This window comes from Prionailurus viverrinus, chromosome C2 (genome assembly GCF_022837055.1).
Source record: "Prionailurus viverrinus isolate Anna chromosome C2, UM_Priviv_1.0, whole genome shotgun sequence".
In the NCBI taxonomy this organism is placed as follows: domain Eukaryota; kingdom Metazoa; phylum Chordata; class Mammalia; order Carnivora; family Felidae; genus Prionailurus; species Prionailurus viverrinus.
The window spans coordinates 49,492,212-49,509,630 of record NC_062569.1 but is presented as its reverse complement, the minus strand read 5'-3'; the positions used below and the strand labels follow the sequence as shown (position 1 = coordinate 49,509,630).

The following is a 17,419-nucleotide window of genomic DNA, read 5'->3' as shown; positions in this document are numbered from 1 at the left end:
ACTTAAAAGTTTGTTAAGGAGGTAGATCTTATGTTAAATGTTTTTATCACACATTAAATAATAATAAAGAAGGAAAGATAAGTGATGAATATCTTTATGGCATAGATTGTGGTAAAGGTTTTTTGAGTGTATACTTATTACTAAACTCAACAAATTGTATATTTAAACATATACAGCTTTTTGTATGTCAACCATACCTCAATAAAGTGGTTTAAAAAATCATTGGAACAGAGTTATAGTTATTAGTAGCAAGGAACTGATAAAAATCATAGAATTATTAACTTGAATTACATGAAGTTGGAATGTTCACCTATTTTGATCTATAAAAATGGCAATTTAATATGGTAACATCATAAATTTTGAAAATAATTATTAAGTCTAAATAATAAAGTTTTATTTAATATATATACATTGACTTGAACAGAAAGAATTTATATGAAAGCTTCTAGGGATTCTGATATCCTTTGAAGACTGATCCATACTCTAGGGATCTGAATGTGTCAGGTTAAATTCAACTTAACAACACTTTATTGTGCATGCACTATGTGCCAGATACTGTTCTAGGTGCATCAACAGATATATCAACAGATATATATCAACAGGGTTATATCAACAGATAAAATGTCTTCTTTTATTTTAAGGTTCCTACTGTCATGGAAGGCAACTTACATTGTGATAGGGAGAAACAGAGAAATAGGGATTTTAAGAATTTTTCTACTAGTATCTTTTTTCTGCTCTAGCATCCAATCCAGGATACCACGTTGAAATCAGCTGTCATATCTCCTTAGTCTTCTCCAATCCGTGACAGTTTTGCCATGTCTTTCAGGACCTTGTCACTTTTGTGGAAGAGTGGTCAGGTATTTTTTAGGCTCTTTCTCAATTTAAAATTGAGTTTGTCTGTGTTCCTGTAATTGGGCTAAGATTTTAGATTTGGGAGATGACCACCACACAGATGATGGGGCTTTCTCTTGGGCATCCTACCAGGGGTCTCAACATGACTTATCACCAGTGATTCAGCTGTGATCACTTGGTTGAGGGGAGTATTTTCCAGGTTTCTTCTATTCCTCAGAAGTGAGTCACTAGGTCCAGCCTACACTCAAGAGTTGGGAATTAAGCTTCCCCTCCTAGAGGGAGGATTATCAAACAATTTGTGGACACATGATAAAACCACTATAGTAATTGATAAATATTTGAGGGGAGGTACTTTGAAGCTATGCAAATATTCTGATTCTTTTTAAAGTTTTGTGTTAATCAGTGGATCTTGCCTCAGAAATTATTGCTGTGGGGTTCTAATGGTGATACTCTGTTTCCCTCATTTCTTCCACATTTATTAATTGGAATTTTTTGTGAGGAGGATTTGTCTCTTCTCACCAATGTATTTATACATTTAATTTTTAATTTATATTACTATGGATTCATGGATTTTTCCTCCTTGAATAATAGTCCAATACTACGGTTATTTTGTTACTCAGATTGCTCCAACTGTGGCCATTGGAAAGTCTTTTGGTCTTGTTCCTGTGCCTTTTTGAAGTGTCCTCATTTTTTACAGTGCTTCCTTACTTTCTGGTGCTATAAAATGCTCCAAACTTATCTTGCATTTTCTCATCCCCAGTCCTAGAATCAGCCATTTCTCCAAGGAGCCCTGGTACCTCATATTGGAGAATGATATTTACAAGCCAGGATCTGGGCACTATACCCCATTATTGCTGGGATGCCACTGCTTCTTGACCCTCCTTGCAGACAGAGCCAGGAAACAGATGTATATCAGTAACCCAAGTGTGTATCACTAACCTAAGTTTCCTATGCTGCTGTAACAAATTACTGAGGACTTAGTGACTTGAACAACACCAATTCATCTTACACTTCTGGAGGTCAAAAGTCTAAAATAGATTTCCGTAGGCTAAAATCAAGATGTTGGCAGGTTAGTGTTACTTCTGGAGGCTATAGGAGAGATTTTGTTCCCTCACCTTTTCTGTCTCCTACAGGCTTCCTGCATTCCTTGGCTCATGGCCTTTTCTTCCATCTTCAAACTTGGCATCATAGAATTTCAGATCCATATTGCATCACTGTGATACTCTGCTTTTGTTGTCCCATCTCCTCCTCTGACTCTTTTTAAGGATGGTTGTGATTACATTGGACCCACCCAGCTAATCCAAGTGAATTCCCCCATCTCAGGGTTCTAAATGTGATCACATCTGCAATGTCCCTTTTGCCATGGAAGGTAACATATTCACAGGTTCTAAGGATTAGGATGTGGACATCTTTACAAAGGGGTCATTCTGCTACCTACCACTTTGCATACGAACAGGTACTAAATTTATGTATGTATCTACCTGTCTTTACATATATTAAAATAAACATGGGTTCATACGGATCTCTGGATCTATTTTGATAATAGAACCAATTCGATTTATATTTAGATTGGATGAGAGGTATGAAAGGAATAGAGGAGTCCAGGATGACTTAAGCTTTTGACCAGAGCAGTGGGGAGAACAAAGTTGCTATCAACAGAGAAAAGCAAGGCTATGGGCAGAGCAGCTTTGGCAGGAAAGATCAAGAGTTTATGGGGAGTGGTGAGTTATAGATTTTATTTAAAATGCAAGTGGAGTTGTTGACTAGAAGTTTGGGTATAAGAGCTTAGAATTTTGGAGGAAAGTGTGAGCTAGATATACAAATTTTAGAGCTATTGGCATATAGATTACATTTCATGCATGGATGATATCTTCAAGGAAGTGAGTGTAGATAGAGAAAAGATCCAAGGACTGAGCCCTGCCATTTTCCAGGATTAAGAGATTGTAAAGAAGAATAAAATGAAGGAGAGGGTAAATTTAAACGGGTGGATTTTAGCTGCCTTGGTAATAGGATAAACCAGAACAGCTCTGACTTGGAAAGATTGTTTTATGATGGATATGTAATTTTAAAATGGATACTGAATACCAGTAGGAAGAATACTTGGTATTAAAAAATATAAGGATATCATCTTAAAATTATTACATGAAATAAAATATTTTTCTCAATCTCAATAGAAACCAGTATTTCTATACTTGCCTCTTATAGAAGAAAATTGAGGGAAAATATCCCCAACCTTGTATTCATTATTTATCCAAATAGCCAGACTCCTGGTTCTACTGAGATTTATTATAACCCATTAGCACCAAAAGCATGGATTCTTGCAGAAGTACTGGATTTTGGCCTGGTTGTAGTATCACATACCGTCTTGCTGTTTTGTTCGACTTTCTGGGTTGCAAGCAGTCTTAGAAGAACTAAAATACAAAGCAGCCAGTTCCTCAATTTACTAGACCTATGAAGCAATGAAAGTTGATTTCGGCTATTGTATGAGGCAGATAGTTAGGGAGAAAGCACTCTTCAAAGACAATTGCTTCAAGTTCTAAAAATTCTTTGAAACTCAACACATTTTCTACGGAACTGTAGAGATATTAGTCCTTATTAACAATCTTATTATCCTCCAATTCTCATAGTGCCAATTATGTGTGTGGAAACATACACAAAACAGTATTAAGGGCAAGATTACAATGAATAATCCTTTCCACTTCAGTCTAAAAATATCCATTCCAGGGTGGAGATCAGCAAAGTCAAAAGAATTGCTGATTACAAAATGAGTCATAACATCGGTCCATTGATTGGAGACGTAAATGTAATTTCCTCTTAAATTACCCGTGGGTTGCAATTTAGCAGTATTAGATTATGACGATTGCATGAGTTTATCTAGGTACTTTTCTATTTAATTTAGCAGCTATCTCAAGAGGCGTGGACTATGAGGAATCAACATGAATACAGATTGCTAACAGATGAAGCCTAGGCAGAATCTTGCCTTGACTGGCATTTAGGGTTCCTAAAATTACTCATTCAGATACTGGTTGCCGGGTATATTTTAAGCCCAAAGCAATGTCACATGCCTTCCAGGCACTGGTGAGTTTGGTGTGTGTGTGTGTGTGTGTGTGTGTGTGTGTGTGTGTGTGTGAAATATGCTCATTCTGAGGGAACTCAGATGATTCCTTAATATTGGCTGGTGAATGCATGATTCTACTAGAAGTTATTCTGTCATGGGGGATGAAATGAGTAGGGTCAGTGCACCTAACAGAGCTGCCACATTTGGCAAAAGTGAATGCTGCCTCTGCCACTCCAGGTCTTTTTGTTTGTTTGTTTGTTTGTTTGTTTGTTTTTTCTTAAGCCAGAAGATTGTACAAACACTTAAGAATATAAGATTTTTCATACCATCTGACAGCCTAATACTTCCAGTTCACAGCAGTGAGATGACAATGCCATAGGACAGAAAAGTAGGTTTTAAAACAGAATGAAGCTTTTTACAGGTCTCTATCAGGTATAAAGCTGTATTTCCTTTTGTTTAAAGATAAAGATTCATGGCCCAAACTATGAAACATTAAAGGTCTACAGACAGTGCTTTGTTGTGTGGGATTCTCACTTTTTGTTTTACACCAAAAAAATGTCTATAAGTAAATGCTGAAAACAGTTCTCTTCAAATAAGTCGGTATCTGTGCAATGTGATAGCTATCCACCTTTGAGAAAAGTAGGCAAATGCTGTATTAGTTTGCGAATGTAGGAAAATACAGAGGCCCCAGGTGGTTCTGTGCCATATGGTAGATCTGCATAGAGGTAACCTTGGGATTTCACTATTACTTGAATGAGCTGGGGGAGTGAGTGAAACTCTGTGGGGTTTTATTCAAGCACCTATTTTTATTTATGATTCTAGCTTGAATTAACTAGAATGAAAAAAATGAACCAGTGGACAAAATAGAATAATTATAGAACCAAGGGAAGTTCTTATGCAGAATTTCCAATGATTTAGTTTCATGGATGTTAGCAATTGTTGAATGGCAAAAAGGGCTTCATGGCCAAATAAGTTTGGGAAAAGCTGAGCTTAAGAAAGCTGAACAGATTTCTTTACTGAAAGACTGCTCAGAATTTTTTATATGATAATGTACATTTTGAATCTCTAAGAAAGGGATATATATGTATACATATCTTTACATACATAGATAACAGATACAGCTATGTGTGTATGTTTTTTCAAATATAAATTTTATATGGATAAATATATATACATACAAACATATACAACACAATACAAATACATACATGCATACATATATATATATATATATATATATATATATGTATACACACATACACATACATACACTTTTTATAATGAATAGCACCTGAAGAAAGTTGTGTACCCCACATCTGGCACCAAGTTGAAGCATTAGCTGGCTGTGTGATTTTATTTGAGTCACTTAGCCTCTCTGGACCTTGTTTCCTTCCTCTGCTAAATTAAGGGAGTGAACTAAATGACCTTTCAGGTCTTTTGAAGTTCTAAGAACTAAGTCTCCATTTTATGGAAAGATATCATTAACCTTGTAGACAGCAACCACAAAATGTGTACTAAATATCATCAGCTTTTCTTGATGATACATCATGGATCTATAAAACATGTATTTATCTAAACCCTTCTTTTAGCTGTGAATCAGCAGTTTACAAGAACAAATGCTTACTGAGCTTACTTCTTCTACTACTTGGCTCCAAACAACTGGTACACATTAACTGGTGTTTCTTAGTTCTTATTTCCAGTGTTTGGGGTAAGCCTGTGTCAAGAAGTCCATTTTGTTTTCGGCTGCCACCACAAAGCAGCTGTCTTATAAATTCAAACACCTGAGGTCCCGGGGACCTACCCTTAGTCATCTTGAAATCAGTTCTCTTTGGACCCCTAGGCCATTCAATATCATACCCAGAGGCATTTTCCTAAGTGGACTGATACCCTTGGTAGGTCTCTCCAAATAATTTGCCTTCCTAGGAATATCTGGTTCTAGGGCACAGACCAAACAGTATCATTCCCTTTGGGGTCTGAGGATAGGATGGCATCTGGATTTATCTAGGCTTGGGCAGTGTGGACCACTACCTCAGTGGCTCATATTACAATGTAAAGATCCCTGTTTGGACACCATAACATTACCTTTTGGGGTGATAAATGTTTTATTGTTATTCTACTGGTGCAGCCACAAGATGGCATTCTTTTTGTATATTTTCCCCTTTTGCTTAACCATTTCCTAGGACAGAAGTTATTTTTGAGGCACTCTTCAGTCTTCGTAGTTTACGGAAATAACTAATCTAGATGAAACAAATGGGTATTTTCTTGCCAATATCAACCAAAATGGATGGATGGGCTGTTTCAGTTGAGAGGAAAATTATCCATAAAACATAATGTTTTAGATTATTTACAGAAATTGCTTCAAAAATAAAGCTCAGAAGAATCTCATAACAAAAACCTCAACTTTTTAAAGAATAGGCAAGAGTTGAAAATGATTCTCCATAATACTGTATGTCTGATGAAACATAACATTTGTAAGAAAAATGGCATGAATAAAACAATGGTATTGATTCACCTCTTTTGGAAAAACATGTATATATTTATGATTTGAAGAGTACCAGTTTGTGGTAGACCAAGGAGCATGGATGTTTAGCAGATGACTGTGATATTGATCCAAACATTCTGCCTCTTTCTAAATGGGAGCCAAGAATATGGTCTAGTTTATAACTTCTGGTTCCATTTTTTTTTTTTTTAAATATTCACTCCCACCCATCCCCTAAGGAAAAACAGTACATATAATCAAAAGGAAATATTTCTTCTTCTGTTCTTTGTTGGGTCAACTCATGATAATTAGAAGAGAATTGCCAGTTGTATTTTGAAAAAGGAAAATTATATTAATAAAACGCTTTCTTCCTGCATTGCCCACACACTGATTAAATTGTCTGGGCCAATTTGTGGGGTAATCATGACTTTCTAACTTCTCAGAACAGCTTGCGTATGTTCCCCTTTGTCCCAGAACAATACCCTAATCTGCTGGCATGTGGGCTTGTTGTTTCATCAGCAAGGCATGCTTGGATTCTCATAGGATTGAATACAATGATTCCTTTCCTGGGAGTACCGGACCCCCAAAAGTTTTCTGATCTGAGTGGCATGGCTTCTTGGAACCAATCCATTATTCTTTGTCCCTTTGTAATGTTCAACCATTTGCAGTTGTTTACTCTTCTCAATATATCTCTCTTGATTTGTATATGAAACAGCTAGCTTGGGCCTTCTTCTTAGCTTATAAATCGAATAGGAAGGAGTAATTGAATAGAAAGGACTAAGGTAGGTATGGGAATAAGCTGCAAGAGAGCCTGGAGGCAGAGCTCATTTGTGGTAAAACTTTTAAGTAGTTGAAAGGAGGAAGAAGAGGGAGAGGAGGGGTTTTTGAAATTCCTTTCTAGAATTTCCTCCTGCCACTTCCTCCAAATTTTAAGACACACACACACACACACAAACACACACACACGTGTGCATGCACATTCACACACATGCTCCAATCCTTGCTCTCTCTTTTTGCTTCTCCATGGCCTCTCCTGAGTCCTCTTTTTATCCACTATGGGCAATCAATCCTTCTTAAGGTTTTAGGTTTTTCTCTGTAATATCCACTGATAATAATGAAAGGTATGCTCTATTATTTGCATCTTCTACAGAACTTAAAATCAAAGCCTTTAAGAACTCTGCAGAAGTAGATAAAAAGGGGTATAATAAAATTACTAGTGTTGGTATCAGTATTCGTGATAAGAGACCCAGATTTGATGACACAATGGATCACTATTAAAAGTAAATCATTGCTAGGGTGCCTGGGTGGCTCAGTCCATTAAGTGTTCGACTCTTGGGATTGAGTCCACGTCGGGATCCTGAGCATGGAGCCTGCTTGGAATTCTCTCTCTCCCCTTCCCCTGCTCATACTCCCATGAGCTGCGCACACGCTCTCTTTCTCTTAAAATAAGTAAACAAACATTAAAAAAACAAATCCTCACATATTGAAGAAACAATCACCTGAATTTGCTGCAATAAATTTTATCTAGAATACTGCTTTCTGTTAATACTGTCAATACTGCTTTCTGATCTGGAAATAGCAGGTAGATAATTTTATTAGGTAAAATAAAATTTCCACTTTCCACCTAAATAAAAATTTCCATTTTCCTGTTCTCCAATATTGCATATATGCAAATACTTTTTAACTTGAAAACTCCCTTTGGTAATATCACACTGCCTTCAAAAGAAGCATCTTATTTTAAGGGTATTAAGATGAGTGTTTTGAAGAGTTCCCAATTAGTGATAAACCATTGTGACTATTCACACCCTTAACTGTCTTCCAAGACTGACTTATGGCTTTGATCTTTACCTTGCTGATTAAGTATGTTTGGCAAGATTTTATGTTACATCCGACCAAACTGGCTGTTTCATTATCAAAATATGTTAATTCAGGTTCCCACAACAACATGGGGAAGCAGCCCTCTGTGGCATCCCTCTGTCATTGCTGTGTGCTGTTTGCAGAGAACAGGTGGTGCCTATGTTCCTCCTATGATCAGTGTTTCTCCCATGGCCACGGTCCAAAGGACACGGTGCCTTTCTCCGCGGAGAGGCTGGAAAGGGTCCAGGAACAGGCAAATTCAAGATCTGGGATTAGGGAGATTTCCTTAGAAGGTGGGCTAAAAATGAGGTCTAGAAAGACCAGGGCTACCAGGTGATAGGAAGGAGCCTGTAACAGTTGCCTGGTGGTGAGATGTTTGTTTATGAAATTCCTGAGTGGAGAACAGAGTAGCTGTGCCTTGAAAACATAAGAGTCACTTTAAGATAGGTTAGAGACAGACTTAGCCTCCATCTCCAGGCTATTTGCTGATGACCCTCTGTGAGTTACGGTACCGTCTGGATAGATGTTATAGCTGTTCTCTTTAGGAGTTAGTCACCTTAAATTAAAAGTAGAGACTATGTGAACAATTTAAGACTATGTAGCATAAGATAAGAATTTAGACCCTAGAATTTAAGACTCCACACTCATTCCAGATAGGAATATTATTTTTCTAGTTGAGAAACATGGCCTTTTGGCAGGCAAAGCCAGTACTCATGTGCTAATAAAAACGGTCCCAGTGCGTGCTTAGTTGCCACCCCAGGTGACATGACATGAACAGCTGTTGCAAAATCTCAGACCTTGATTCCTGCCAGACCACAGGCTACTGAGCCCAGAAAACAAAACCATGACTCATAGTGAACATTCATGGCCCCTGAGGTGGATACAGTCACACACTCACACACACACATATACACACACACACAGAGTGCTGCAGGAACTTGGACTCTGTTACCTGGCTGTCCATGTCTTTGTAAGGACGCCACCCTCACCCGTTCCTGACAGAATCCAAAGACCTTTGTGGAACCGCTCCCTACTTCCCAACACTGTGAAAAGGAGTGTGTGTTTCCAAAGGAAAGTGCGGGCTCTAAAAGGATCTGTTTGTGGCGAATGGATGGCTCAGTTGATTAAGATTAAGCATCTGACTCTTGATTTCAGCTCAGGTCGTGATCTCACTGTTGGGAGTTTGAGCCCTGCATTGGACTCTGAGCTGACAGCGTGGAGCCTGCTTGGAATTCTCTGTCTTCCTCTCTCTCTGCCCCTCCCCTACTTATGCTGTCTCAGTCTCTCTCAAAATAAATAAATAAACTTAAAGGAAAAAAGGACTGTTTAACTTCCTTTTAGTTCCTCTTTGCTGAGTTCTCCTGGGACTCTATGTTTGGGGAAGATACAAGTTTTGAGTCTGAGTCTTTCCTTTAGAGTAAGTCAGGCAATCTTGGGGGTCTTTGTGATCCCTGTGGTCTGGTGGCAGTCTTCAGGATGCTATGGCCATCATCAGAAAAGTGGGTCCATTGCAACTCTATGATTCTCTGATTTGGGACTTGGGCAAATAAAGACCTAACTTCTGGATCTAAGACTAGTACCCTGAAAATTTAAAAAATTTGGAAGTCAGTGAAAAATGGTGGAAAATGACACAAACGATTCCACGTCAGCGTGAACTTCCCAGGCCCAGGCAGTTACCACAGGCAAGAGAAGCAGGCCACACACAGCCTGGCTGGTTGGGTGGATAGGAAGTGGCAAGGACTGTGGCAAGCTACTGGGACCAGGTCTTGTCTAAAGAAAAGGGGGAATCTGAAGCTCGGCACTAGCTGACTGTTGCCACATGAAGAGATGAGCTTATGGGTGCCAGCTCGTCTGGTTTCTTTCAGGAGAAGCCAGAGATCCAACGTAGTAAATGACACCCCTGAGGTTTAAATATTGGGCACTAATTCAAGTTGTAAAAAAGACAAAAAAAAAATCAAATTGCTTTGTGGTTCAAATAAGACCAGTGCAGATAAGCTATGAGTTACCAAATATTTTTAAGTTTATTTATTTATTTTGAGAGAGAGCAAGCATGAGCGGGGGGAGGGGCAGAGAGAGAGGAGAGAGAATCCCAAGCAGGCTCCAAGGCTTTCAGCAAAGACCTGATACAAGGTTTGATTCCACAAACTGCAAGATCATGACCTGAGCGAAAATCAAGAGTTGGACACTTAAATGACTGAGCCACCCATATTTTGACCCATTTTTTGTACAGGAAGACATTACAATATCAAAATTTTGATTGATAATCGCTTACATGGAATTTTCTAAAACTGCACTTACTTTAATATAAAATTTTGTTTTGAATTGCTTACCTTTCTGCCTAGAACATAACAGATCTTGAATAAATATTTGTAAAACGAATGATTAGAATACAATTGGTACTTCTGGTAGATACTGCCTGTTGGTTCTGTTTCCTGCATTCCAGTGTGAGAAATGTGTCCTAGGATATGGAGTAACATGGTTATTCAGTTAGTAGGTAATGGAGTTGGTGGCACAGCATCTTCAGGCTACATTGTACTACTTGGAGCTATCCATCAAACTCAACTCACAAAAGATTTCAGTAGGAGTCTGGTTGTAGCTCCCATCACTTGGGCTCAGTTCCCAGCCTCCCTGTCTCCTTACTCCAGTTTCCCCATACATTTATTTAAAATTTTTTTAATGTTTATTTATTTTTGAGAGAGAGAGAGAGAGATTCAGAGCATGAGAAGGGGAGAGGCAGGGGGAGAGGGAAACACAGAATCCAAAGCAGGCTCCAGGCTCTGAGCTGTCAGCACAAAGCCTGATGCAGGGCTTGAACTCAAGAGCCACCAGATCATGACCTGAGCCAAAGTTGGACACTTAACCTACTGAACCGCATAGTCACCCCTCCCCATACATTTATGAAGCACCTACTGTCTTCCAGTTGGGGAGATGAAAAAAGTAAAGAGACATCTTATAATCCAACATGGAAAGTGAATCAGAGGTGCAGGGGTAGAATCTGGGGTCCTAGACATATGAAGCTTATGCCTCTGAGTTACATATTTTATCTTTTTCCCTTTCCAAAGATTCCTCCAGACAATACCCTTATTTTGATTATCTATTGGTACATAAACTTAGCAGTGTAAAACAATAAACCCTAACTTGTTATCATTACCTCTCTTGGTTTTGTGAGCTGACTGGACAGAGTTACTTAAGATCTCTCCCCTGTTGCAACCAGACAATCAGTGCATCTAGAGTTCTCCCTTTCTCTCTCTGTTTTTTCCTCTCTGTAATGACTCCTTCTAAAGGACTTTTCATTTCTCCTGGCCTTCTGACTGTCTTCCCCAAACAAACATATTGGTGCAGTTCTATGGAAAGTCCTTTCTCACATGCTAAGATTAAGGAGCGCCATGAAAAACCAAACTGATTCACAGCAGAGGCTCTGAGGACAGCAGAGTCTATGGGTGATTATCTTAGAAGCTGGAGGTCTGGAAGAGTCCTGAGTCTAATCTCACAAGTGTGTAACATGTGTTATGTAAATCATTGACACTATAGACTATTTGAAGCCAGAATAAAAATGGCAAAACTTCCTGGAGCATCAATTAACTCAAACACTTGAGAAGAAAAAATAAATTAATTCACAGGACTTTTAAGATATCAGTTCTATATTAAAGTCAATAACCTGAATTTTAAATAATAAAACCAATACTCAGGGAAAGGTGCACTTGTGTGGGGACCCTTGTGAAATTCTCAGTGTGCACGTTCAGTTTCCTCTTCTACAACATTTGGCATTCTTTCTGGAAGAGTTGAGGCATCACAAGCTCTCCCATGTTACCGTTGAAAATCAAGATGAGAGTGTTTGTTCTTAGTGGAGGATTTGAGCTTAGGTCTTACTGATTCTAAGAGATGCTTTATTCTTCAAAATTCTGTGTCTTTCAGGACATTGGAGCAGGAAAACCTTAGCTGCTGCTGCTGTGGAATCATGATTATCCAGGCCCAATGGTAGGTCCTACACATCCTGGCCTCTGTTAATTCCTTCCTCCTGCTGGACTCAGCATTTTTACTTATGGGTAGTACTAGATGGTAGTACTAGACTGTGGTATCTACTGTTTATGGTGTTGTTTGCTTGTTGGCTATATTTATCATGCCTTCTTTTCTATCTAGTTCCTCATACAGCAAAGGAATTTTCCTTTCTGGGGGGGTTCTGCCTGATATTATGTGCTCTTGGATGTACCATCAAGCACATGCTCCCACCCTGCCCCTCTCCCTATCAACTCCCATCCCCTTCCTTGACCACAGATCAAAACATGTAAACTAAACAGAGCCAAATCAGGAAACCACATATGTTAATTTCTTTCACTACTGTAACAAATTAGCACAAACCTAGTGGCTTAAAACAACAAAACTTTATTCTTTCACAGTTCTAGAGGCCAGAGTCCAAAACTGGTATTGGCACAGCTGGTTCCATCTGGAGGTGCTAAGAGAGAATCTGCTTCTTGCCTTTTCCACCTTCTAAACCTGTATTCCTTGTCTCGTGGCTCCTTCCATCTTCACAGCACAGCAATCCAATCTCTGCTTCCATAATCACAGTTCTCAGTTCCTTCTCTCAGACTCTGATTCTTTCTGCCCCTTTCTTCTGAAGATCCTTGTGATAGTATTGGGCTCACCTGGATAATCCAGGATAATCCCCCCATTGCAAAGTTTCTTAATTTAATCACAGGTGCAATGTCCCTTTTGCCTCATAAAGTAACATATTCACAGGCTACAGAGATTAGAATGTGAACATCTTTGGGGGGGTGCATTTTTGTATACCATTCTCCTGGGAAAGTAGTTCATCCAAAGGTGGACATGTGACCTAAACAGGAAAATTAAATATTTCCCTGGGATTATTATTAGGATGGGAGGAGAAGTTATTTTTCCTAGGAGTGGCTAATCTTGAAGAAAGTTATGGTGGTGCTGCCGGCAACCCTGTTTCCAGTTACTGGACAAAGCTCATCTGTAGCAGGAGGGAATAAAGCCAAATGATTGAGAGCTGTAGCCAAGAACATGGAAGCAAAAGGCAGTGGTGATAATATTTGAGCACCTGTATCCAGCTACACTTGAAACCAGACCTTCTTGTGATTTCCCAGGCTTACAAACCAATAAGATCTCTTTTTGCTTTGAGCTGAATTTATATACTAATGACTCCATATTTTTCTTAAACAATGAGAAAGAAAGGGAGGTGGGAGCCAACTCAATTATTTGTCTGTTCTTTTTCAGGGATATGATAACTGTTTGAATATAAATGAAGTTGAAGCTGTCAAAATAAGTCTTTATAAACATGATTAAGTTTTGTTTTCTTATGTCTATGCTCTACCAAACTACAACAGGGAATTAGAAGCTAACTATATTAAAAAATATGAATGTGACTGTAACTGGAATGTTACTGAAATAATACATTCCTTGACTTTTTGCCACTGTTTTCTCATTTCCAAAAGGAAAACAAAAGAACATTTCTCTTTTATGGGAAACCAATTCTTATAGGCTCCCTTGTCTAGAGAAAGGCAGGTGCATTGTGTTAGTAACTTTTTGTCATTCAGGCCTGAAAATGTTTGTTCAGTAAGGTTAGATCCATTAAGAGATTATCATTGGCTTGTCCTGAGAGGATGTAGTTACAGAAATAGTTAAAGATGTAGTTAAAGAACGAGTGGTCCAACTCAAAGGGAGGGTATAGAATGGTGGATTACAGTGGCCACATTCTTTCAGGAGGTGAAGGTTCTTTCCTTCCCCTTCAGTCTGGGTTGGCCTTATGGTTTTTTCTGACAAGCAGAATATGGAGGAAGTGATGCCTTGCTAGTGTCACCTCCAGCTCCTTAGAGGACAGCTTCTCTTACTTTTCCTTGAACCACTGCTTCTTAGGATCCAGACACCATGGAATAAGCATTGACTAGATCACTAAGTGATAAGAGGCCACACAGAGAGACTGTGGAGGAAGAGACATTGGGACTTGCTAGCTCCAGTGGTACAGACAGATGAAAGCAGTTGCACGAATGGTTTTCAGTTGCAAATATTGTTGCAACAAAGATGAGACTTTCCCCATTGAGGTGCGCCCAAATTGAAGAACCACGGGAGATATTTGGTTGTATTTTAAGCTCTTAATTTAAGCTCTCGGGGTTATTTGTTATGCTGCAAAAGATCACGGAAACAGGTACGGGTGCCTAAGATTGGAAATAAGGGATTGGCAGTGGGTACCATGGTGGCTGAGACTTGCACGATACACTTTTCTTCAATGCATCCTGTAAGTGGAGAATGCTGCGTGGTTATCAGGAAAGTGAGCATCAAGTGCCAGCCAGCAGGAGCCATGGAGAAGGAAGGCTTCCATGGCCACATTTGGCACAGAAGGTGGAGGATTGGGACAGGTTGGGCCTTTGGCAAAGTTTTTTAACAGAACATGTTTCTTCACCTTTCCTCCTTCCTGGCTGTCTGGAAGATGTCATGAGAAGAGCTCTAGCAGTCGTCATAAACATGAGACAATTCTGCGCATGAAAATTATGCACTAAAAATGGCAGAACAGAATGTTGGAAGGATCCAAAGAATTAGATGACTTTGTGGAGCTGCTGTACCTGGAGTCCTGATTTCCAGATTTCTTTCACTTGATGGAATAACCGTTATTTCCTTAAGCCCCATTAGGTCTCATTTACATTGACTGAAGGCATTTTCTCACTGATATACTACACAAAATGACTAAAGTTATGTTTCCCCCAGACCTTAGTAAATTATGAAATGAACCATATCTAACATGATTTATAAAAGTAAAGAAATATAATGTTTCCCCTACCTTTGCTTCACAAAGCAGATCTTTTAGTAACAGGTCTTTAGAAAATAGTAGCATTAGAGCCCATGGAGACATTATAGGCAACCAGGTTTCCCTTATACACTGAAGACATTGTGAAAAAAGCTCGAGATTTAAGTGGATGTAAACTTGGGTGTGAGTCCTAGCTCTTTCTCCTCAGGCAGGTGAGTTACTCTCCCGGAACTTCATATTCCTTATGTGAAAAATGGACGTAAGACACCTGAGTGTCTGGGATGATATAATGAAGTACCTCAAGAAATACAACTTACACTCCTTGACACATAGAGAGTCCTCAATAAATGACAATGTTACAGGTTGTGCCCAGTAGAGAAAAAGGGAAATTATAGAGAAAAGAAAAAAGTAAAAGTAGAGAGACAGTAGATGGCACAGAGGAAAGAAGGCTCAGATGTGATGATAATGATTTTCAAAGCTCTGTTTTCTGCAGACCTTCATTTTCCCAAGGAGCAGAGATATTACCTATAGCAGGGAGATACTATAGTTAGCAGGTTATTAAACCAGCTATTAACCCAAACACCCAGCTCTATGCTCAGAATTTGAAAACAGAACAAAACCTCAAATCTGGGCAGTTGTAAAGAAAAGAAGCCAGTATGAATGAAGAATTCACTTTCAGTTATTTCTTCAGCAAATATTGATGACTTCCAGTGTTCCAAGTGTTGAGGATATAGTGGAGAACAAGACAGACCAAGCTCCTGTGCTTGGGAGCTTTCATTATAGTGGTACAGGACAGGCAATACATATGTAAATTAAAGCACATACTGTCAGGTACTGAGGGATACGTTGATGAAAGAACAAGCAAGTGAAGAGAGAGAGGGATAATTGTAGGAGAGATGATTTTTAAAATAGGTTTCTGAGGTCCAAAATTGTACCTAAAGAATGTAAATTAAATATGTAAAGATTAAAATTTGCTTGGTTATTGTATCTTCAAACCATCATGGGTTTTGTCTGAGGGTCATAGAAAGAGATGCTGATCAATCATTTTCTTCTTTATAGAAAGATTTCACAAAACAGTTCCTAAATATACTTACTCAGTATCCTTAAACTAGTCATACAATCTCTCCAAGCCTCAGTTTTCTTAACTGTAAACATTAAAGCCATAATATCCACTTCACAACGTTTGTGGGAAACCAAGTGAAAACATTAAGGTTTATGAAATGTCTGGCACACTTTAAAAGCTCAAGGAATATTCATTCCTTTCTCTTTTCTTGGAGTAGGATTTAACAAAAAGAAAGTGATCCAAACTAAAGCAAGACATCATTTGTGGAAAGACAAGAATTCTTGATTGTTGGGGTGATGACTTTGAAATTGAGCTTCTGATGGTGTTTGTGGATTACTGAGATATTTGGGGAGAGGAAGCACATGTGTGTCCTTTAATAAGAATGAAGACAATGGGTTGGGTCCAGTCATTCCTTCACATTTTTTTCTAGTTCTGTGGTTCTGAACTTGGCTTCTGCCCTTTCTTTTTCAGGCTAGAAGTCAAAGTTTCCTAGATGTGAGTTCACTAACTTGTGCGGGAGCGCCTACATTACAATCATCTGAGAACTTGTTATAAATAGAGATCCCTTGGTCCCAGCTCAAGATTCTTCCCCCCAGCTCTAGACATTTTGATTCGACCATTCAGGAGTGGGGACTGAGTGATACTGAGTGATATTTGATACTGAGAATTGTATCAAATTCCATTTTAGGTTGTTCATTTACTTATAATAAAAATGGCTCTTCTCCTTTGAGTCTCATGTGTAATTTTGCTTATCATTTGCCCTTAATTTGTAAAAGGAAAATAAAAAATCTATAGCAGTATTTCCCTAACACGACCTAACATTTTCCTTACATAACTTTCTATATCCATTTCAATCTAGTTACTAGTGAATCAAAGAATCTCAACAACAAATTTAAATTTTCACTTCCATCTTCAAGTGGATTGTGCACAAACCAGGGGGTACTTTCCTAACCCCCTTCTTTTATAAATTTTAGCTTAGAAAATAATGAAACCATTACATTTAGCTAGATATCTAAAATTGTTATTTATTTATTTATTTATTTATTTATTTATTTATTTATTTATTTTAAGTTTATTTACTTGAGAAAGAGAGAGACAGCATGCGTGAGAGAGAGAGAGCAGGGAAGCAGAGGGAGAGAGAGAATCCCAAGTAGGTTCCACACTGTCGAGACCGACATGGGACTCGATCTCACAAACTGTAAGATCATGACCTGAGCTGAAATCAAGAGTCCAACACTTAATCAACTAAACCACCCAGGTGCCCCTAAAATTCATATTTAAAGATCCTAAAAAAACAAACTTACCAGTAACTGCTATTGGTACAACTTGGTAAATAACTGAAAAAAAAAT

General features: G+C 38.5%; 1 protein-coding gene across 1 annotated transcript in view; it reads left to right on the top strand.

The window, feature by feature from the left end:
* Positions 1 to 16,780, top strand: part of STRIT1 (small transmembrane regulator of ion transport 1) — a 66,220-nt gene extending 49,440 nt beyond the window's left edge. The window contains exon 5 of the mRNA XM_047876508.1: positions 12,162 to 16,780. The gene's annotated coding sequence lies outside the window, so the exon portion shown is untranslated. The remainder of the gene's footprint in view (positions 1 to 12,161) is intronic.
* Positions 16,781 to 17,419: the final 639 nt, after the last annotated feature.